We start from the raw sequence: 23,907 nt of genomic DNA, 5'->3' as shown, positions 1-23,907 counted from the left end.
ATAATGGTAAGACATAGATTTAGGAACCAGGTTTTAAATTGTAAGACATTTGCAGGGGCAGATGTGGACTCTAACCACAATCTATTGGTTATGAACTGTAGATTAAAACTGAAGAAACTGCAAAAAGGTGGGAATTTAAGGAGATGGAACCTGGGTAAACAGCAAGAACCGGAGGTTGTACAGAGTTTCAGGGAGAGCATAAGGGAACAATTGACAGGAATGGGGGAAAGAAATACAGTAGAAGAAGAATGTGTAGCTCTGAAGGATGAAGTAGTGAAGGCAGCAGAGGATCAAGTAGGTAAAAAGACGACGGTAGTAGAAATCCTTGGGTAACAGAAGAAATATTGAATTTAATTGATGAAAGGAGAAAATATAAAAACGCAGTAAATGAAGCAGGCAAAAAGGAATAGAAACGTCTCAAAAATAATATCGACAGGAAGTGCAAAATGGCTAATCAGGGATGGCTAGAGGACAAATGTAAGGATGTAGAGGCTTATCTCACTAGGGGTAAGATAGATACTGCCTACAGGAAAATTAAAGAGACCTTTGGAGAGAAGAGAACCACTTGTATGAATATCAAGAGCTAGGATGGAAACCCAGTTCTAAGCAAAGAAGGGAAAGCAGAAAGGTGGAAGGAGTATATAGAGGGACTATACAAAGGCGATGTACTTGAGGATAATATTATGAAAATGGAAGAGGATGTAGATGAAGATGGAATGGGAGATACGATACTGCGTGAAGAGTTTGACAGAACACTGAAAGACCTGAGTCGAAACAAGGCCCCGGGAGTAGACAACATTCCATTGCAAATACTGACGGCCTTGGGAGAGCCAGTCCTGACAAAACTCTACCATCTGGTGAGCAAGATGTATGGGACAGGCGAAATACCCTCAGACTTCAAGAAGAATATAATAATTCCAATCCCAAAAAAGCAGATGTTGACAGATGTGAAAATTACCGAACTATCAATTTAATAAATCACAGCTGCAAAATACTAACACGAATTCTTTACAGACGAATGGAAAAACTGGTAGAAGCCGAACACGGCGAAGATCAGTTTGGATTCCGCAGAAATGTTGGAACACGTAAGGCAATACTGACCCTACGACTTATCTTAGAATAAAGATTAAGGAAAGGCAAACCTACATTTCTAGCATTTGTAGACTTAGAGAAAGCTTTTGACAATGTTGACTGGAATACCCTCTTTCAAATTCTAAAGGTGGCAGGGGTAAAATACAGGGAGCGAAAGGTTATTTACAATTTGTACAGAAACCAGATGGCAGTTACAAGAGTCGAGGGCCATGAAAGGGAAGCAGTGGTTGGGAATGGAGTGAGACAGGGTTGTAGCCTGTCCCAGATGTTATTCAATCTGTATATTGAGCAAGCAGTAAAGGAAACAAAAGAAAAATTTGGAGTAGGTATTAAAGTCCATGGAGAAGAAATAAAAACGTAGAGGTTCGCTGATGACATTGTAATTCTGTCAGAGACAGCAAAGGACTTGGAAGAGCAGTTGAACGGAATGGACATTGTCTTGAAAAGAGGGTATAAGATGAACATCAACAAAAGCAAAACGAGGATAATGAAATGTAGTCGAATTAAGTCGGGTGATGCTGAGGGAATTAGATTAGGAAATGTGACACTTCAAGTAGTAAGGGAGTTTTGCTATTTGGGGAGCAAAATAACTGACGATGTTCGAAGTAGAGAGGATATAAAATGTAGACTGGCAATGGCAAGGAAAGCGTTTCTGAAGAAGAGAAATTTGTTAACATCGAGTATAGATTTAAGTGTCAGGAAGTCGTTTCTGAAAGTATTTGTATGGAGTGGGGTGAAACATGGACGATAAATAGTTTGGACAAGAAGAGAATAGAAGCTTTCGAAATGTGGTGCTATAGAAGAATGCTGAAGATTAGATGGGTAGATCACATAACTAATGAGGAGGTATTGAATAGAATTGGGGAGAGAGAAGTTTGTGGCACTACTTGATAAGAAGAAGGGACCGGTTTGTAGGACATGTTCTGAGGCATCAAGGGATCACAAATTTAGCATTGGAGGGCAGCGTGGAGGGTAAAAATCGTAGAGGCAGACCAAGAGATGAGTACACTAAGCAGATTCAGAAGGATGGAGGTTGCAGTAGGTACTGGGAGATGAAGAAGCTTGCACAGGATAGAGTATCATGGAGAGCTGCATCAAACCAGTCTCAGGACTGAAGACAACAACAACAACAACAACTGTTCATGACTTCTGAAGAAGGCTGTATTATTATAGCAGAAACCATGGTCAAGGTTAAACATAATTTAGTGCAACTGTAGGCTGTTTTTCATTCGAGACAATTTCGTAACGGTTGCTGTTGTCGCTGCCGTGATGAAAATAATATAAAAAATACATGGAAAGCATGTACTTCTGTCATGGTATGCGGAAATGCTGCTGGTGGTGAATTGACTACTATTTGCGGTAATTCTGAAGCCAAGAAATAATGGGCCACATGGATGGACCGGAGGCTGCGAGATACAACCGAACTATATCAGGATGATTTGATCAGGCTTGTTTACATCACTAATTCTTCCAATTTTAAAGAAATAAGAAGGCCTAACAGCTATGAACGGTGGCAGTCTGAGTTTCCATGGAAGTTACGTATGTCTCTGACGAGGAACCCCTCGAATACGAGGTCGCAAAAGGCCAGTGATGTTTACGTAATTCGACGCCCCACATATTGTCTACCATTCAACCACAATATTGGCTGCTAATGGCATCAGGGGGTGGGACTGAAGGTATCCAATGATGAGCACAGCATAAGGCTATGGAACGTAGTTGAAATGCGTAGTCAAGAAGTAACAAACAACAGTACTACAATGATAGTGGTGTTGGTACAAAGGAGAGAAATAGCAACTATAAATAAAGCAAACAATACATTATATCTATAGCAACAGTTGCCGAAGTTGACATTTCATCAAAGACGAACCAAAGAAATTTTTCAGAGTGAGAAAGACGTGGCAGATGAAATATTAGCGTTTCTGAAAGATGAATCAGTGGAACGTGTGGTGGCGTATACGAGCGACTGTGTGGAGAATGTGGCTGGATAATACAATGATGACGATACGCAGTTAACATGTGAAAATGATATTAAAACAGGTGTCGATCCATGTGGCTTACTATCCTTCTCGGACAGGGAGCCATATATTCTGTTCCAGTGAAACGTGGTAAGGGACAATAGTTGTCCAAGCTGTCGGGGTTAAACTTAATAATTACGTACACGTGAGACCATCCGCTGCACAGTAAACAATTATGAACGATTTTCAGATAAGTCCGCAGTAATATGTCCGTGTAGTGCGTAAGAAAAACTACAGTTATTCAAGGGATGACAATGCATACTTGTTACAAAAACTGGTGTTTGTGCATTTCAAGGATGCTCGATACAGTTTACAGGACCTGCATGATAGTGAACTACTACGTTATGCAAATCGAAGTGAGCGCGACATGGATTGCAGTGATTTCAAGAGAAGTAGTGGATGGCTGCATAACTTCAAATGGTGCTACAGAATTTGAAGACATAAGATAACGAAATTTCAAACAAAGCGACAACATGACGATGCACAGCAAGCTGCGGAATCGGACCGAAGACATGTAGATGAGATAAACAAACTTATCCCATCGTTCAGTAAGAAATTTGTTTACAACTCTCACCAGTTGAGATTTGAAAAAGAAATGCATCTGGAAGGAACCCTGGCAATCAGAGATGCTAAGGGCGCTGTATCAAGATCAACTAACGTTAACGTCTTATTGCATTAGTATACGAGTATGCCGGGTATTAACGTGGATGGCAAATTGACTGGGAAGTTATTTATTGCGCTGCGAGACGCTCTAGGTGCTTTATCCCCTACGATTCTTTCTCGTGTGCCTGATGTCAGGAGGACTCGTACGTCACAGCAAGCAAGAGTGGGAAAATGGTCGTAAGAGAACTCCAACTATGGTATAAGCACTGATTTTGGCTAATAGCTGGTCGAAATACACTCCTGGAAATTGAAATAAGAACACCATGAATTCATAGTCCCAGGAAGGGGAAACTTTATTGACACATTCCTGGGGTCAGATACATCACATGATCACACTGACAGAACCACAGGCACATAGACACAGGCAACAGAGCATGCACAATGTCGGCACTAGTACAGTGTATATCCACCTTTCGCAGCAATGCAGGGTGCTATTCTCCCATGGAGACGATCGTAGAGATGCTGGATGTAGTCCTGTGGAACGGCTTGCCATGCCATTTCCACCTGGCGCCTCAGTTGGACCAGCGTTCGTGCTGGACGTGCAGACCGCGTGAGACGACGCTTCATCCAGTCCCAAACATGCTCAATGGGGGACAGATCCGGAGATCTTGCTGGCCAGGGTAGTTGACTTACACCTTCTAGAGCACGTTGGGTGGCATGGGATACATGCGGACGTGCATTGTCCTGTTGGAACAGCAAGTTCCCTTGCCGGTCTAGGAATGGTAGAACGATGGGTTCGATGACGGTTTGGATGTACCGTGCACTATTCAGTGTCCCCTCGACGATCACCAGTGGTGTACGGCCAGTGTAGGAGATCGCTCCCCACACCATGATGCCGTGTGTTGGCCCTGTGTGCCTCGGTCGTATGCAGTCCTGATTGTGGCGCTCACCTGCACGGCGCCAAACACGCATACGACCATCATTGGCACCAAGGCAGAAGCGACTATCATCGCTGAAGACGACACGTCTCCATTCGTCGCTCCATTCACGCCTGTCGCGACACCACTGGAGGAGGGGTGCACGATGTTGGGGCGTGAGCGGAAGACGGCCTAACGGTGTGCGGGACCGTAGCCCAGCTTCATGGAGACGGTTGCGAATGGTCCTCGCCGATACCCCAGGAGCAACAGTGTCCCTAATTTGCTGGGAAGTGGCGGTGCGGTCCCCTACGGCACTGCGTAGGATCCTACGGTCTTGGCGTGCATCCGTGCGTCGCTGCGGTCCGGTCCCAGGTCGACGGGCACGTGCACCTTCCGCCGACCACTGGCGACAACATCGATGTACTGTGGAGACCTCACGCCCCACGTGTTGAGCAATTCGGCGGTACGTCCACCCGGCCTCCCGCATGCCCACTATACGCCCTCGCTCAAAGTCCGTCAACTGCACATACGGTTCACGTCCACGCTGTCGCGGCATGCTACCAGTGTTAAAGACTGCGATGGAGCTCCGTATGCCGCGGCAAACTGGCTGACACTGACGGCGGCGGTGCACAAATGCTGCGCAGCTAGCGCCATTCGACGGCCAACACCGCGGTTCCTGGTGTGTCCGCTGTGCCGTGCGTGTGATCATTGCTTGTACAGCCCTCTCGCAGTGTCCGGAGCAAGTATGGTGGGTCTGACACACCGGTGTCAAAGTGTTCTTTTTTCCATTTGCAGGAGTGTAGGTTGCCTTTGCTTGATTTCTGGTAAGCAGACAAAAATAAGACTCCTTTATAATAAACTATCTTGCTTGAAAAGTGTGTGCTATTGAAGTTCATGCTACCTGGAACCACCGTACAAATTCAGCCTCTGTATGTTTGTTTTTTCCGTGCCTATAAAACAAATCATCGCACTTTTTACAGCTACGCCTTAAAGGATAGCTAGTTTCACGATTAGCTCCACGACAGACAGTTTCGATTCGGTTGTATGCCATCAAATCCATCAGTTCTCATCAGCCCATTATACCAGTATGATTCTATATGCATTCTTTAAGCGTGGATATCTAGATACAAGTCCTGCACGGTCTGTTCGTCTCAGTCGTGATGGTGTGAACCTTTGTGATCACTGTGGCGTGCCATTTTTCATTCGGTGTTCGTCGTGCAGCTTGATGGTTTTGTGCAGAACATTTCTTGAATGTCGTCCTTGTCCATTTTATGAAATGTAATATATACACTACATGATCAAAAGTATCCGAATACCTAGCTGAAAATGACTTACAAGTTCGTGGCGTCCTCTATCGGTAATGCTGGAATTCAATATGATGTTGGACCACCCTTAATCTTGATGACAGCTTCCACTCTCTCAGGCGTACGTTCAATCAGGAGCTGGAAGGTTTCGTGGGGAATGGCAACCCATTCTTCACGGAGTGCTGCACTGAGGAGAGGTATCGATGTCTGTCCGTGAGGCATGGCAAGAAGTTGGCATTCGAAAACATTCCAAAGGTGTTCTATAGGATTCAGATCAGGACTCTGTGCAGGCCAGTCCATTACAGGGATGGTACTGTCGTGTAACCATTCCGCCTCAGGCCGTGCATTATGAACAGGTGCTCGATCGTGTTGAAAGATGCAGTTGCCATCCCCGAATTGCTTTTCGACAGTGGGAAGCAAGAAGGTGCTTAAAACAGCAATATAGGCCTGTGCTGCGATAGTGCCTCGCAAGAAAAACATAGAGTGCAAGCCCCCTGCATGAAAAACACGACGACACCATAACACCACCGCCTCTGAATTTTACTGTTGGCACTACAAACGCAGGCAGATGACGTTCACTGGGCATTCGCCATACGCACACCCTGCCATCGGATGGCCACATTGTGTACCGTGATTCGTCACTCCACACAAGACTTTTTCCACTGTTCGATAGTCCAATGTTTACGCTTCTTACTCGTCGTTTGGCATTTACCGGTGTGATGTGTGGCTTATGAGCAGCCGCTCGACCATGAAATCCAAGTTTTCTCACCTCCCGCCTTACTTTCATAGTACCTTCAGTGGATCCTGATGCAGTTTGGAATTCCTGTGCGATGGTCTGGATATTACACATTACGACGCTCTTCATCTGCCGGCGGTCTCTGTTAGTCAACAGAAGAGGTCGCTCTGTACGCTTTTGTACTGTACGTGTCCCTTCACGTTTCCACTTCACTATCACATCGGAAACAGTGAACCTATGGATGTTTAGGAGTGTGGAAATTTCGCGTATAGACGTATGACACAAGTGACACCCAATCACCTGACCACGTTCGAAGTCAGTGAGTTCCATGGAGGGCCCATTCTGCCCTATCTCATGTCTAATGACTACTGAGATCCCTGATATGGAGCACCTGGCAGTAGGTGGCAACACAGTTCACCTAATATGATAAAGTATGTTTTTGGGGGTGTCCCGATACTTTTGATCACACAGTGTACGTGTACTTCGATCTGCGCACTTCTTGAACAGTCATTTTCTTTCGCCATGCTGATGCACTTGGTGAGTCATTAGCAGCTAACATTTTTTCTGTGATAACTGTTAACACAACAGTTTCAAATGAACCTAACCAAAGACCGAGCTTGCAACCTCGCACTTAATGGGTTCCTAATAGAGCAAAATATAAAGTTCCTTGCGCCCCCACCAAATTCAACACATATATTGCACCCGCTCGGCGTAGCATTGTTTCCGCCTCTAAAATCCCGTCGAAGAGAAGTGTTGACAAAACGAAAAATGACTAAGACCTCGGGAAGAAGACGTTCCACACTGTCAACGCATATATTCCCACGCCTTCTCAGAGAGCTGATCACTATCTTGGATCCTGTTACGAAGAGAAATTGGAGGTCAATTTTCCGGAAGATCAGAAATTTTCCTGTGGATGGGAACAAGGTTTCTGAGCCTCCTCCACAACTAGTTCTTGAAAAAGCTTAGGAGTAATGACTGATCATTTCGCTGAAATACTCATTCAAAAATTAAATAGCAGGAGGAAGGGAGTGACATAATGCCGTACCCAAGGAAAGGCAAAATGTTAAATGTCCCACCAGGAAAAGCATCAGTCTTGTCGGTTTTCAAGGAGCCATCAACAACAGACATATGATGGATAAATCATCGTGGAAGAACGGGAAACAGAATAAAACGTAATCTTCCTGCAAAGCTCCAAAATCTTCCCGTAAAATTTCTGTACTTTTACAGAGGTGACAGACGCCGAGCCTGACAATACAAGTAACACATTGTTTACGGGGAGAGCATGGAACTGAATCAAGATCATTCGAAAATGCCAGACGCAGAGAGTTCTGCGTCAGCGTTGCTCTCAAATAGCAGAAGCATTCGGAAAAAAACCGGCACAGATGCTTCCACGTGGAGCAGTTTGCGATGGTTGTCCTCGAGGGCACCCTTTTCCCTTAAAAATTACGGAAGTAAAAAGTTAAGTATACATAGTGAGCGTCATAGAACGTTAAAAATATATTTGAGATTGATGACCCATCCAGATGAAATGCTATACACAGAGACGTTTTAAAGTTTTGTACATTATCAGTCCTCCAAACTCAACGGGAAACCGAGGAATATTCGAAGTAAAAGATATATACTAAGGTGAACAAATACTAATTTGTCTCGTAAGGGAGACGAACATATCTATGTATCACATTTTCACGTTTTCAATAAATTTTTCATTGGTAAACTGCGTGAAAAAAATTTCTCTTACTTTTAAACTAGAGGAAAGATCTCTCACGGTGTCATTGTGACAACTTTCAATCAAATTTTTATGCGGTTATGAAAGACGTCTATCCAAGCAACAAATAACTGTGTAGAGAATGGATGCAGATAATTTTCTATGATTTTCTTTCAAATATAACATCTGACGTAACAAAAACTACAAAATCTGTACAAAGTAACCCCTCTCAACAGTATCATAGTTTCGCACATCACTTTTTTGCAGAAGCTCAGCTGACAGTTGAAACTTATAATTACGAGGAAAGTTTTATAATTTGGAAACATGATTAATATTACAGAAACTGGTCTCCATAATTAACATTTTGCAAGACGCAGTATTAGTTTATATAAGGTTATAAAAGAATTCTGTTATGGCCTGAAGCAGCTGATACATGTTTATTAAAAACGTTCAGGCCATGGGAAAGTTACAGAACATCAAGTGACTCAGATATCAAGTGGGTAGTATAGTATCGTACTGCGTGGGCCAGTTCGTGCTTAAACGAGGTATTGAACCATGCGATACCACTGACATCGCAACTCGTGCCTTTTTTTCTACGAAATTTATAAAAATGATAAAACATGCAAAAAGCATGTGTTTGTCAATGTCAATAAAATTCACCAACGGACGTGTAACTTAAGACGTTATTTTATTTTATTTTTAAGTCTTCCAGTTTCAGCATTTCATAATGCCATCTTCAGGCCACATGTGCATCTCTCCAAATAAACTTAAGTGTCATACAGAGCCATAAATATCTGGATGTAGTGAATTCAATCGTTACACTTCATTCGAAGATAGAATTGAGTTGCTACCAAATCTTCGAATGAAGCACTAGTGAATCGATTGAATTCACGACATCCAGATATTTATGGGTCTATATGACACTTTCGTTTACTTGGAGAGATGCACATGGGGCTTGAAGAGGGCCTAATTAAATTCTGAAACTGGTATCCTTCAAAATAAAATAAAATAACATATTAAGTTGTAAGGCTATTGGCGAATTTTATTGACATTGACAATTACTTAACCAGCCAGTGTCCTCTATCGATCATGGACCAGTAGAAACTGAATGCAATAAGTATGTGTCCGCCATATATATTCCGAACCAATAGTAGTATTATTTCTTTAAAAAACACTTAAATCCATCTGAATTGCGTAAAGTGACATCGCGTTAAAAAAAATTGCCAGTACCACAGTTTCCTAAAAATATGTAACCTTCACCTGAATTGCGAAAATTGGCACTACTGAACTCTCTCTCTCTCTCTCTCTCTCTCTCTCTCTCTCTCTCTCTCTCTCACACTCTCTCTCTCTGTCACACACACACACACACACACACACACACACACACATGCGTGCGCGCCCACGCACACACACACATTTACGTCTCCCATCCACAACCATTATTTTACCATCTATGAAAAAGAATCGTACAAAAGTGATATATTACTTACCAGAAATATGTAAGTTCTCACACAAATGATAATTATGTCAATGTTATTTATTACGTCAGCAATACAACGTTTTTGTCAAGTGTCACAATGTTATTTTCATGTCTGACATATATAAAGACTGTAACTTACAGTGTTCCCACGTCTGAACTGTGATATACCTGTACAAAACAAAAGTGCTCTGCTGAAGTAACGAGCTAAGCAGGCAGCTGACATTCCATCCTAGGCCTAAATGGAACATACATGACAAAGCATCGTTTTTGGGGCCGTAAGAAGATAACAATATACACGAAGTTTATTTCAAGTGTCACGATGATGTTCTCACATTTAAATCCGTAAAGGGTGTAACTTGCAGTACTTACATGTCTAAAATGTATGTGAAAAATACGCCAGGAACACGGTCTTTATGTCAAATGCTACAATGAATAGTATCTCTAAGTGTAGAATAGCGGTCAAAATATGTAAAGATGGTTGGCATTTCGATCCTAGTGTTATGTGAGGCTATGTTATGCGTGGCACAAAGATAGAACTATGGGCACCTAATGCTTTTAGAAGTTTCTCAGTAATGCTTCACCTAGCATCATTTTAGTGGGAAAGAACACCAGCACTATGTTCTACAGTAGGAAAGTGTGATCGCTGATACTGACTGGCTAATATTGCCTTTTATAACATTTGGAATAGGCCTACTCGAAGTTATGTACAAATACGAACTTTCGAGGAAGTCTACGATATTTAACGATTAAACCATATTGCCAGAGGCTGTCTAAAATGTTAACTTACTGTCTTTCCATACCAACTACTAAATACTACAAAATCATATCATAATGCTCAAATACAAGACCTAAACACATAACACAAAGACAAACGAACTGACAAAGCAGCATTTTAGGGACGATGAAGTCGTGCTGACAAGACTTGACTTCGTTGTACCAGTTAAGCTACATATTGTCGTGACTTGCGAATATAAGTTTGTAATGCCCCCAATACGATGTGTAAACACGCAATACAAAGAAAGTGACGCATAAGCTTGCACACACAAAGATATCTCGAAAATATGGTCTTTGCACCGAAATCAAAGTATTTATCAAATAAGTAGAGATTTAGAGTTCAGAAGTTTTCATTTCGTGTGTTGATACTGCAGTGGATATAGATTTTTATTTTTTATTTTTTTGAGTTAAAGTGGTGAAGTTGCGCTTGAATTTACATAATTGGAGTTTTTCAATTTTGATTGTGGTTTATTCTTCTATTCTATCGTATTATTTAAGCGTGTCATACTTATTTACAAATGTTGGCTATGGTGATATGGTGTTAGTGTATGGGTTTTGTAATGGACTTGTAGAAAATGCGGTAGACGGTGTCCTAACAGCAGAGTACCAGACTGAAGAACGTTTAATCGTGTTTTCACTAAGCTGCATGACATTGGTACAGAGCCTAGAATTCATATTTCATCTGATCGTGTGAAGGAACCTAGAATGGATGGAGTAGAAGACATTATCCAGTTTGTAAAACGTAGTCTTCCAACAAGAACACGCAAAGTTATTACGTGTATCACACTGTTCCACGTACAGGAATATGCCGGACATTACGTATGCACCGCCTCTTTCCTTATTTACAGTGGGTTCAACACCTACGGGAAGGAAATGAAAGTAGGCGATTTGTCTTAGGCTAATCGAAAGTAGACTATGGGAACATCGGAAAAGAAGAGAATCGAAGCGTTTGATATGTGGAGAATACAGAAAGATGTTGAAAATTAGGTGGACTGAAAAGCTATGGAATGAGGGGGTGCTTCGCAGAATAGGCAAAGCAAGGAACATATGGAAAATACTAACAAGAAGAAGGGACAGGATGATAGGACATGTGTTAAGACATCAAGGAATAACTGCCATAGGCAGATGTAGAGGGTAAAAGCTGTTGGAGAAGACAGACCGGGCAATACATCCAGCAAGTAAATGAGGACGCTGGGTGCTACTCTAAGATAAAGAGGTTGTTACAAGAGGGGAATTCGTGGTAAGTAGCATCAAACCAGTCAGAAGGTAAATGACTCTCGACGAGTAATTCCACTAGCACTGTTTACTGATTCAGCCACTGCCAGCACTATACAGGGTGTTTCTGTAAGAGCGTGCAAAAATGTAACAGGACACAGAAAATGTTGCACTGAACAAATTGAGGTTGGAAACCTGGGTTCGGAGATGCCGTCTTAAGGAGATATGGAAGTAAACTTCTCTACCTCATTGTCTAACATTACTGTTTTCCAGATTATTTATAACCAGCATGCGTAAAAGTTTACACGTACTCTGCTATTTTTTTTACATGTACGTCCCCTATTTCCTGCAAAGAAACAAGGAGCACGAGCCTGATTGCTAGGAAGGCATGATACAGGTTTTGTTTTCTTTACTTGTCTATAAGGTGGCTCTGTTGTATCTTCTTTACATTTCCCCCGGACAGAACGTACTATGAATCAACAACAGACCCATTCACAATTACGGTGCACTGCCCAACTTCGGTGTGGATGTCCACAATTATATCAGTGCTGTATTTTCTGGTCGCTGGATTGGAAGGAGAGATCCTATTCCACGACCTGCGAGGTCACCTGAACTGAATGCCCTTGATCATTTCCAATGAGGGCATCTGAAGGCATTTGTATATGAGGCCCCAGTGGATAGGGAGATGGAATCAGTTGCCTAAATTTGCGATATTGTCCTACAAGGCCTCTCTCAGGACAATTCCCGACGTCTAGAACCGGTCACGAATGCCTGTGTCCGATATATCTGTGACGTTCGACTTTTTGATCACATTTCACCAGCATATGCAAAATTGTCCTGGCTGCGTGCAGACAAACGCAGAGATTTCCATACACTCTGTCTCATCTACTGCCTTATAAATGTACACTGTCCCTCATATCTCTCCTCGTCCCTAACGCTCATGTCGGAACAACATGACAGAAACACACCCTCCCATTATAATAAAATCCTCTCCGTTCCGCTGCATCGCTCAGTCACCTTCTCCAAGTCCTTTACAGTAGCGGGAACCCGACTCTGGAATAACCTCCCTCGTTATGTTAGAGAACTTAAAAACATGACCGGCTTCAAAAAACAGTTAATGAGGTATCTACTTAAGCAACAGTAATACCTGCCTCTGTACATGAGTGCACTTCACCTCATTACTTCCCTCTTTCCCCATCCTTAAATCTCCCTTACCCAAAACTCGCTATACTAGTAAACATCTACTTCACACACCAAGATATTAATGTACATATGCACAAATCTTCATTACTATTGCCAATCTTTCTCATGTTTGTCATTATTATTTGATTTTTTTTACTGTTATTAATATTGCTTTCACCATAATCTGTATGTATAGTACCTGTTGTAAAGATACTGCCAGCATTTACTTTATTAGGTCTTAGTCTTGTTTATCATTATTATTTCATTTTTTGTTTTACTGTTATTATTATTACTTTTGTCATAATCTGTATGTATAGCACCTGTTGTAAAAATACTTCCGCATTTACTTTATTAGGTCTTAGTCACTACTCTTTTTTTCATATTGTCACTAGAGTAAGCTAATTTTCTCACTTAAACTATGTTCATGATGTAACTCTGATGTGTGAAATGCTGCATGTGTGGAACACTGGTCCGATGTAAGAGAGGGCCTGATGGCCCTAATCTGATCAGGTTAAATAAATAAATAAATTGCAGCTGCCTATGATGTGGTTCGAAACATACCAGGAATATTTGTCAGAGCGCGTCAGAATCTTGTTCACCGATGTCATGATTGCACTGAGGTTGACGGCCGTCAGTTTCAGCACATTTGTAAGCTACGGTGCAAATGGTACGTTCGTCGCGTCAGTGATGGCATTTGCAGTTAACTGTAACTAATGTAAATAAAGAAGTACACGATACTGTTGTTTTGTTCCTATTACCTCCTTAAGCTGACTTCTCCGACCCCAGGTTTCCTATCTCAAATTGTTCAGTAGAGCATCCTCCATGACCTGTTAAATTTTTGCACGCTCTTACGGAAACACTGTAGATATAATTGTCAAGATGATCTCTCTGTTAACATGTGGAGTGTAATAATAGGCAATCTGTTGATTGGACTTGTGTTATCGCGTCATCTTACATACATTAATCTTGACTTTCTTGAAAAAGAGTTTCCAGCGTTATTGCAAGAGGTTCATTGGTAATAAGGACAGATATCTTCTTCCTGGATGAAATGGTCACGTTACTTGACCACCAAGTTCCCCGAACCTTATCCGTTGGAGTTGTCTGTGGGGATTGTTCAAAGGCGAAGTACACGAAGAGATGTATTGAAGAGAGGTATTGATCGTTCGGGTTACGAATAGCACAGCCACGATAAAAGAAAGTCAAGACGACCTTCCAAGATCTATATGAGGCGTTTTCAAGAGAATTCGTGTTAACGGCCGTACCGAGGTGAATACACCGGTTCCCTTCATATAACCGAAGTTAAGCACCGTCGGGCTTGCCACTACTTGCTTGGGTGACCGTCCGGATACGCCGCGTGCTGTTGACAATTTTCCCTTTCCTCTACGGCAGAGGGTCTTAGCAAGAATGTCACGGATTAAATTGCAAACCTCTCCGCAGTGTTTCATGGAGTGAGGGCATGTTACACTGTTGGTAATGATCCGTCAGTGGGGTGGGGCCTATTCGAAAAGAGGGTGCTGTGAGCCGGTACCAGGTTTCACCCCCTCCTTTCTCTCATCATCGCCAAAACGAACACGACACTACGCTACACACACACCATTACAGTCATCTACACTTAACATGCTTTCACGCATGGAGAATAAGAAAAACCTTTCCAATTAGGCAGCTGAGCCTACCATTCGGGGTCTCCCAGCTATTCGTGCCACGCGGCTTTCTGTTTAAGAGAATCAGAAAGTGCGTTGAAGTCGGAAGCGGAATTTATGAAAATTTTATTTGAAGTTAATCGTCTGTTTTGCCTAACTGAATCTGCGAGCATTTGTTTGGGTTACGTTCTAACAGAAGTACCTCTGTAACGAATAAAAATAGAAACATTTTCTCAGACAACTATTAACAGCGTAAATATATCCAGAATGAGATTTTTACCCTGCAGAGGAGTGTGCGCTGATATGAAACTTCCTGGCAGATTAAAACTATGTGACGGGCCGAGACTCGAACTCGGGACCTCTGCCTTTCCTGGGCAAGTGCTCCACCAATTTAGCTACCCGAGCACGACTCACGACCTTTCCTCACAGCTTCAATTCTACCAGTACCGAGTCTCCTACCTTCCAGACTTCACAGAAGAGCACTTGCCCGCGAAAAGCAAAGGTCCCGAGTTCCAGTCTCGGTGCGGCACACAGTTTTAATCTGCCAGGAAGTTTCATATCAGCGCACAATCCGCTGTAGAGTGAAAATCTCATTCTAGAAACATCCCCCAGGCTGTAGCTAAGCCATGTCTCCGCAATATCCTTTCTTCCAGGAGTGCTAGTTCTGCAAGGTTCGCAGGAGAGCTTCTGTGAAGTTTGGAAGGTACGAGACGAGGTACTGACAGAATTGAAGCTGTGAGGACGGGTCGTGAGTCGTGCTCGGGTAGCTCAGTTGTTAGAGCACTTACCCGCGAAAGGCAGAGGTCCCGAGTTCGAGTCTCGGTCCGGCTCACAGTTTTAATCTGCCAGGAAATTTCATATCAGCGTAAATATATTTGGAAAAAGGCACGATGAACACATTGCTGTCTTCTAAATTATTTATTCATAGCCGGTTTCAGTCATAGACCATCTTCATAGTGCTGTACACATAAACTACATAAAAAGAAAGTAGTGTACTACGAAATCGAAATACAATTAAACAGGAAATCGTAATTGGAGATTTTAAATACTAACGAAAAATATTATTTACAAAGGTAACAATACATGACATTGATAAAAGCTTGGCTGTTTTGGAAATCAGCCTTATGCAAACACAGTTAGTTTATTTTTATATTTACCCAGACATGTTCCGACACCAGTGTGGCAGCTTCTGTGGGTCCAATTTTTATTTCTTAAAATTACATCGCTCAATGAACTGCATTACTATACACCGGTTTTTGTGCTCTATTTCGTCGTTTTTTGACAGCATGTCATCTGCAAAAGCTTTCGTCCTGTTTCGTGACTCTCTTTGGTGTCTCGATCAACTGCTCTTCAGTGCACTGTTTCCACACAGTTTTTCACATTTTTTTTTCACTCACTTGTTCGCCTCACATGCGCTCTGACAAAATGTGGCGAAGCGTAATCTGAGCAGACACTTCTGACTCCATAAAAGAGCACAAAAACCTGTGTATAATAATGCAGTTCATTTAGCGATGTAATTTTAAGAAATAAAAATTGGACCCACAGAAGATGACACATAGAAGTCGACACACCTCTGTGTAAATATAAACTTAAACCAACTGTGTTTGCATAAAGTTGATTTCCAAAACAACCCAGTTTTTAAATCGGAAACACGGAAGGACATCAAGAGGAGCTTCAAACCTTAGAAAAAGGAGCATGACATTCTTGCTTTTAATCATGAAATGAAGAACATTGATGACTTGAAAAACTGAAGTAAACACAAGTACTCAGCAGTGTAGCACTGGGACAAGCAACCAAATATAGACTATTGATAGTCAACTTACAAGTGCGTTCAAAGAGGTCATATGGCTAAGCCAAAAGAAAACGTAAGTATAAAGTGAAGTACAACACAATATCATCGCAGAGAGGTATACATCTAGTGGAAATACAAGACAAAATAAATATAATAAAAATAGTGTTATATTAATAAAAAAACTGTCCTGTACCGACAATCAAGACAAACATTATGCTTCAATGAAAGGAATAAGTTTATTAATGTTTATGGAGAGATGATCTTTCTTTCTCCTCATAGCCTCATCGTAATACTTTGGTTCACATTGTACCAATGTGTAAATTGTTTTTGTATGATACCGTCAAATATGAATTAAATCTTGTTTTTCATGGTAAATTAGCTCTATGATTTGGTTTTGTATTTTGACTTGACAGCTGAGCTACTTAATCTACACGATCTCTTCACTATAGTCTGTTTTATGCAGGGACATGATATTAGATTACTATGTATATATTACCGTGAATGGCCGAAACTGGAGAATGTCGACTTTCACCGGTGAATGTCAACAGATACTAAATACGTCGGTGAAAGATCGAATATTTCATTACATTGTTGTACATTCGGACCCACTCCGGTGTGTGCCGATAATCACAGATATGCTCTGGTGGAGGTCCAAAACATAAGAGTCAAAAAACAAGCGACTGGCTCTCTCCCGCCAAATCTTTTGTTCTGCTCGGAGTCAATCAGCTTCGTCAGTCTTATGCAAGCTTTGATAACGCGAGCAACGTTTCCTTAAATTTATTTCGATGCCCTAATTTATACTAAATGGATACTGCAGTAAATCGTTATCTTTTTCATGAAAAGTGAAATGCATTAATTGCGGGTAAACGAGAAGACAATTGTTTCCATTTTTCTCAAGAAAAGTATTCTAAAACACTTTCTGAAGTGGTTTCAGCTACAATTAAATGCAACAGACCTTTGTATTACGGACGGTTAAAACGTTTTGATGTTTTAAAAATTAATGATGAAGATAAGTTAATTTTACCATTAAATCCAGGGGAAACGAACATACAGTATTATGTTACCAATGAAGAATTGTACAGTATACTATATGAAACTCACATCAGAATAGGCCACGGAGAAAGAACACGTATGCTTAAAGAGTTGCAAGTTAAATATAAAAATATTACATATGAAGTTGTAATGTTGTATTTAAATTCATGCAAACAGTGCCAAATGAATCACAGTGCACCTAAGAAAGGTATTGTTATGAAGCCAATGGTTAGTTCTGAATTAAAGTCAAGATGTCAAGTTGATCTGATAGATCTACAGTCAAACAGAAACGGCGAATATAAGTTCATAATGGTGTATCAAGATCATTTAACTAAGTTTGTCCAGCTACGATCTTTGAAAACTAAAAGAGCTGAAGAAATAGCGCATCACGTTCTTTCAATATTTTTAACATTTGGTGCACCAGCAATATTGCAATCAGATAAAGGTAGTGAATTTAGTAATCAAGTCATATCCGAAATATGTGCTACGCGGAAAGATGTTAAAATAGTTCATGGAAAGCCTCGTCACAGTCAAACTCAAGGCTCAGTTGAAAAGGCCAATCAGGATATACAGAATATGCTAACTGCATGGATGAACTATAACGATACAAATAAATGGTCAGATGGTTTATCCTTTGTTAAATTTGCCAAGAACACTACATACCACGAAGGAATATGCCGAAGTCCTTAGGAAGCCTTGTTTGGCGTTAAAGAAAAAAGAGGCATAGCATCGTCTTTTTTGCCTGGCGAAAAAATCTCAAATACTGAAACTGAAGAACAACTCGAAGAAATTGTCAATACTTCTGAAACTGAAGGACAGCCTGAAGAAACGGTTAATGCTTATAAAAAAATTTGAGCTTGGTTCATACCGAAAACCATATTCCAAAGAAAAATATTGAAAAGGACCTACAATCTACGTCATCACATCAAATTCTGTCTGAAAAACACGAGTTGATTTCTACAAAAAGAGCGGCCGCGAAAGAAAATGTTCTACTGCAAGCAACAAAGATGTTACGGACCTCACAAAAACAATTTCCACCTGCTGAAATTGGTGATAATGTACGAATACAAGTCCCTGATGTCGACTGTGGTCGTACAGATAGCCGAAATGTGTTAGCGGTTGTTGTTGGAATAGAAGACTCCGACTTCTCTAAACTGGTAAATAAAAATGGTACCCTCAGGCAGCTTTACACACGTAATCAGTTCGTAATTTGTAAAGAAAAGTTACTTTCCATGGATGAAATTTCCTTTCAAGAAATGTCGCTGAGAGAAGCAGCTGCAATTCCAGAAGCGGGGGACAAGGCTATACACGCAGTCATTGCAAAAGGAAGAGTTCCACAAATAAATGCAGTTTGTAATAGCAAGGGACTCTTATGCAATTCAAAGTGTCATAATAGTTTAAGTTGTTGCAATAAATAAGATTTGAATCACATAAGTAAGTATTTTTTTAACTATTATTTTCTTTTCTCATGTACAATGTACTGTGTATTTTAAATTCTTGGCCATTCCTTTCAGAAAGAGAGGCGAAAAAGTTAGGTCACACTTGTGACGTTTTATAGCGACTGAATTACGGAGAAGAAAATACAAATCTCCAACATGTTCAACATTCACCATTAGTGCATGGTGAATGTCAACATTTACCGGCGTAAGTCAGAAATAAGGATATTTAGCCAATATTTCGGACATACACTAAGCGACTATGTGAATGTTGACTTTCACCGGTGAAAGTCGACATTCTCCAGATTTCGGAATTTCACTGTAACATATATACTTCATCATTTGTATTTTTACTCAACATGGGTGACTGATTTTGATATTTGGTAAGATTTTAATGGGATGTGACATGATGTTGGCTTCCATGCGTAACTATTTTCCTTTTAACAGAGCTATGCCCATGTAGGGAATCAGAACCACATGTTAGATTATGGCAGCTACTAAGTATTTTTAGTTGGTTTACTGGATTGTAAGTACGACGCAATTTTTTATATTTATTTTTATTCATATAATACAGTTTTTGTTATACTTATTTTCGAAAAAGAAAAAAGGTTCATATGGCTCTGAGCACTACGCGACTTAACTGCTGAGGTCATCAGTCGCCTAGAGCTTAGAACAAACCTAACTAACCTAAGGACATCACACACATCCATGCCCGAGGCAGGATTCGAACCTGCGACCGTAGCGGTCGCTCGGCTCCAGACCGTAGCGCCCAGAACCGCACGGCCACTCCGGCCGGCACTTATTTTCAATTTTATTGAAAAAAGTATATAAAAACTGTATATTACTACAATACTTGCTTGATTAGTAGCTTACTTTTCCACTGACTGTATACCTCGGTGACATTATCTTGTACTTCACTTTATACTTAGGTTGTCTCTGAGAATATGATCTCTTTGCTTGGCTTTACGACCCCTTTGATCCCACTTCTAAGCTGGACTGTCAATAGTCTACTATTGGTTGTTTGAGCCAGTGCTATAATGCTGTGTACTTGGGTTTTCTTACGTTTCTCAAGTCATCAATGTTCTTCATTTCTTATTTGAAAGCATGAATTTCATGTGATGTTGTCATTGTAAAAGATTTTTTTCGTAAGCATTTAAAAATCTACAGTTACGATTTCTTGTGTTAATTGTATTTCGCTTTCGAAGTTCACAATTTCCTTTAAGTGTCGTTTATGTATACAGCACTGTGAGGATGCTCTATGATCGAAACAGCTTGTGAATAAATAATTGACAAGAAGTCCTATGTCCAGCATGCATTTTTCGAAAATAAGAATAAAAATTGGACGCATGTTATATGGAACTTTTTATCTGAATTAGTCTGTACTACGTTCTACATAAATATTTACTACCAGCTGTATGCGACCAAAGTTCGCTGCGATTCAGTCTGATTAAATGGGAAAGAGGAAGAAAGCACACGTTTCTAGTATTTATGGGAATTGGACGTACGTCCATATCTCCTTTCCTCCCTTGTCTCTATCTATCTCCCTTTCCTACTTTCTTTGTCCATCTCCTCCTCCTCCTCACCCTCTTATTTTCCATCACCTCCTTCCCAATTTCCATCCTCCCTCTCCTTCCCTATGTTTTTGATCTCCTCCTGCACCCTCTCACCGTCCAACTCTTCTTTTCCGTTTTGTATGTCTATTTCCTCTCACTCTTCTGTCCATCCTCTCTCTAACCTTGAGACATGCTTACTGTTACTGCAAATTTGGATTCTGTAGTAATATTCCAATCATACACCAGTTAGCCATAAATACAAGTTTCCTATATGCTAACAACGTTTCGCCATTATATTTCACTACTATATATATATATACATTAAAAAGTGTATATTCTATATATGTCTAATCCTTTATTACAGTAACGTGGACAAACGTGAAGAAATTAGAATTCAACATTGTGTCAAAATTTCAAAGCGATCGGTCAAGAACTTTCGGAGATTAACTATTTTGAACAAACCAACATTCACATTTTTATAATGCTTCCTCTTTTATTACATATACGCCCAAAGACGTTCCGATAGGCATATAAAAACACATAAGTATTCGAAGTCAAAGTTGTGCCGAAATTTCACAGCAATTCTTGAAGAACTTTTGGAGATTTGAGATACTGAAGAAATGACCACCTGCGTTTGTAGTTATATGGGAAATGTGGATGTTCCTAATAGCAAATCGTCCGAAGTTTTTGGCGAATTGCTTCGGAATTTTGACTCAACATTCCACTGGCATACGCACGTGTTTTTATTTACCTATTTTCTACATGTGTGTAACACATAAAGTGTAATACATAAATTTGATAATAGGGAAACGTTGTTACAGAAAACCTAAAACAGATATATATACATTTATTTAATACCTAGAAATACGTCTGTTATTAGAATTTCAAAGCAATCGGTCAAGAACTTCGGGTGATCAACGGTTTTGAACAAACGAACATTTAAATTTTTATTTGTGTATGTCTCTCCTGAAAGACGCTGTAGTAGATGCTGTCTATTTATGTTTACTGTATACGTCTCGCAAAATGAGGCGTTGAGAAGAAGATGATTTGTAGAGATTATACGTATAGTTACGGTATGCAAGCTTGTTATATAATATTAAACCACAGACAGACGACGATATATAAACATAATTATGAGTGGCCTGAACGAATTACGTTTACTGGCCGCGCAACGCTGTCACTAAATTCGTTAACTCTTGATTCGGGAGTAATCTGCGGCGACTAATGCGCTGCCGCGTTGGAGTTAGTGGCACCTAGCGGCCGTAGCCGGAAACTTTTCCTTCGGCGGCGCCTGCGCTCTCGCGGTCACTGCGCGAAACATTTTCAAAGAGCCCTGCCTCATTCGCCTGGCGAAGATAAAGGCGGGAGGTTGATATCTGAGACCGGTGGCCGGCAGGTAGCGGCCAACAGGGAAGAGAGCGCGGATCTGACACGACCGGGGGGCTCGAAGCAGCGCGCCGCGGCAAACGACACTCGCGCGTCGGTCATGGGAGCCAAGGCAAGTGTTCTGGAAGCGAGCAGAATCCACGAGCACAGCTGGCCGTCTGAGCAGGTACTGTACCGTGTCTTCTTCGCCTCAACCCTGTCGTTGCTCGCATTTCTTGCAACCCCTCCCTTATTTCGCCGCCGTTCCTCACACCTCCCCAAACTATTTAACTATGTCGAACGGATCTGTAGAGCCGGTAATGCGTAGAGGTGAGGTAGTTTATAGTCCGGCGAGTGCTTTTGACACTACCACCACTGTGAGCCGTAAATTTAAATGAGTAATAATTATTTGTTATTGTTATTACTATCTGTTGCTAAACGTGGATCTAGTGTGCTAGCTGTTCCGCGTAATGACCCATTTCCAATAACATTTTCGCTCCAGGGACCTATTTACATAATTCTATTCGCACACTCGGTACAAATACGGAGGTAGAGTGAACATTGTTGCAGGCAAAAAATTATGTCCGGTCTCCGGCAGTCTTTTAGCAAAGTAACTAATAGTTTTATCCTATCAAAGTAAGAGTTTTTCTTCAAATTTCGCTGATTGTACGTCTAGTTTCATCCAGTGCCAATTATGTTTTATGACTTTGAAAATAGGGGCTGCCCCACCCTAATTTCCAAAGCGATACTTGCACTGTATTCCTACCGAAAATAATTTCTGTTTTTAGTTTTTTTTTTTTTTTTCGACGCGCAGCTTGTGACATTAACGATACGCGTTCGTGAAGGCAGCGCCGGGGTGGGTTTGTGTGTGTGTTTGCGCCGTCAGGGATGCAGCCCCACCCAAAGGCCACCCAAACCCCACCCATGCAGCAAGCCGCATCCACCGAACAGGTGACCCCGTCATCGGAGCACGTAACGACGTCTCCTCCGGCGCAACTCAGGTTCGCCTACCGTGTAAATAAACCTCTTCCCGTGCACATTGTGCGTGTGCGTAGGTGGTGCGTAGCCTCGCAAGATCGGATTTTTCACGAGAAAGGGTCGTTGACTGTTTCACGCGAGTTACAGTGACAGTGTGCTGAAAGATGTAATATGTAGTCCGTAACACAGCTTTCTTCTCAGGAATATTGAAGCACTGAGTGAACTTTTTATTCATTTACTTTCATCAGTACATGGAATCGGGGGAGTGAGAGAAGAAGTTTTGCGGATGGAGATGGTAATTATTTTATTAACGAGTAGTTAACGCAAGAGACGTTTTCTTTCTGTTTTTTTTTTTTTTTTGTAATGGGGAGATAGAAATTGATGTGATAAATTACGTGGTAGGGAAGCTGTTTCTGGGTGTGTATTTTGGTTTCGAGTAGCACCGTTTACAGTCATTTCGACAGTTCAACTTAAAATGAGACGCTATTAAGAATCGTGGGTGAAATTTGGTCGTAAACTTGTAGCATTGCCCATTACCATAGCTGCTTCAATGGGTTTCATATCTGCGGTGTTAAGACTTCAGCGAGAGGTGAAAAACAATGATAAATTGTGGGATACAAGAGTGACGACTGTCGTTGAGTGCGTGCGGGATGCGAGGCGGGGTTCCCGTAGGAGCTGGTGGTAACTCGGCAGCGGTCTCCCGGCGCGGCGCGGCGGCTGCGTTCAGATATCGATCACTGGGGCCCGACTTCCATGCAGCCCGCGCGCTGACGTCACAGGGCGGGCCGCTCCGAAAGCCTCTCTCGCAGCATCTGCGCCAGCCCCCTCTGTGTGTCTGCAAGCCGACCGACACTGGCCACCCACTTCATTTGGGCGGCCGGTTTCCGGCCTTACTGCACCCGGCCGAGACGAAACGTCAGTCGGTAGGCACCGGAGAAAATTGCTGCCCTGACGATGGTCCCGGAATGTGCGGCCGAAACGTCAAACATTTTGACAGCACGTCATGTGATGGTGTTCTTGATTATTTTAGGTGTTAAAATTACGAACAGGGCGCTAATGACCAGAAGGTGACTGTCAGCAAATTTGAA

This window comes from Schistocerca cancellata, chromosome 9 (genome assembly GCF_023864275.1).
Source record: "Schistocerca cancellata isolate TAMUIC-IGC-003103 chromosome 9, iqSchCanc2.1, whole genome shotgun sequence".
Taxonomy (NCBI): Eukaryota; Metazoa; Arthropoda; class Insecta; order Orthoptera; family Acrididae; genus Schistocerca; species Schistocerca cancellata.
This window is presented reverse-complemented; position numbering follows the sequence as displayed.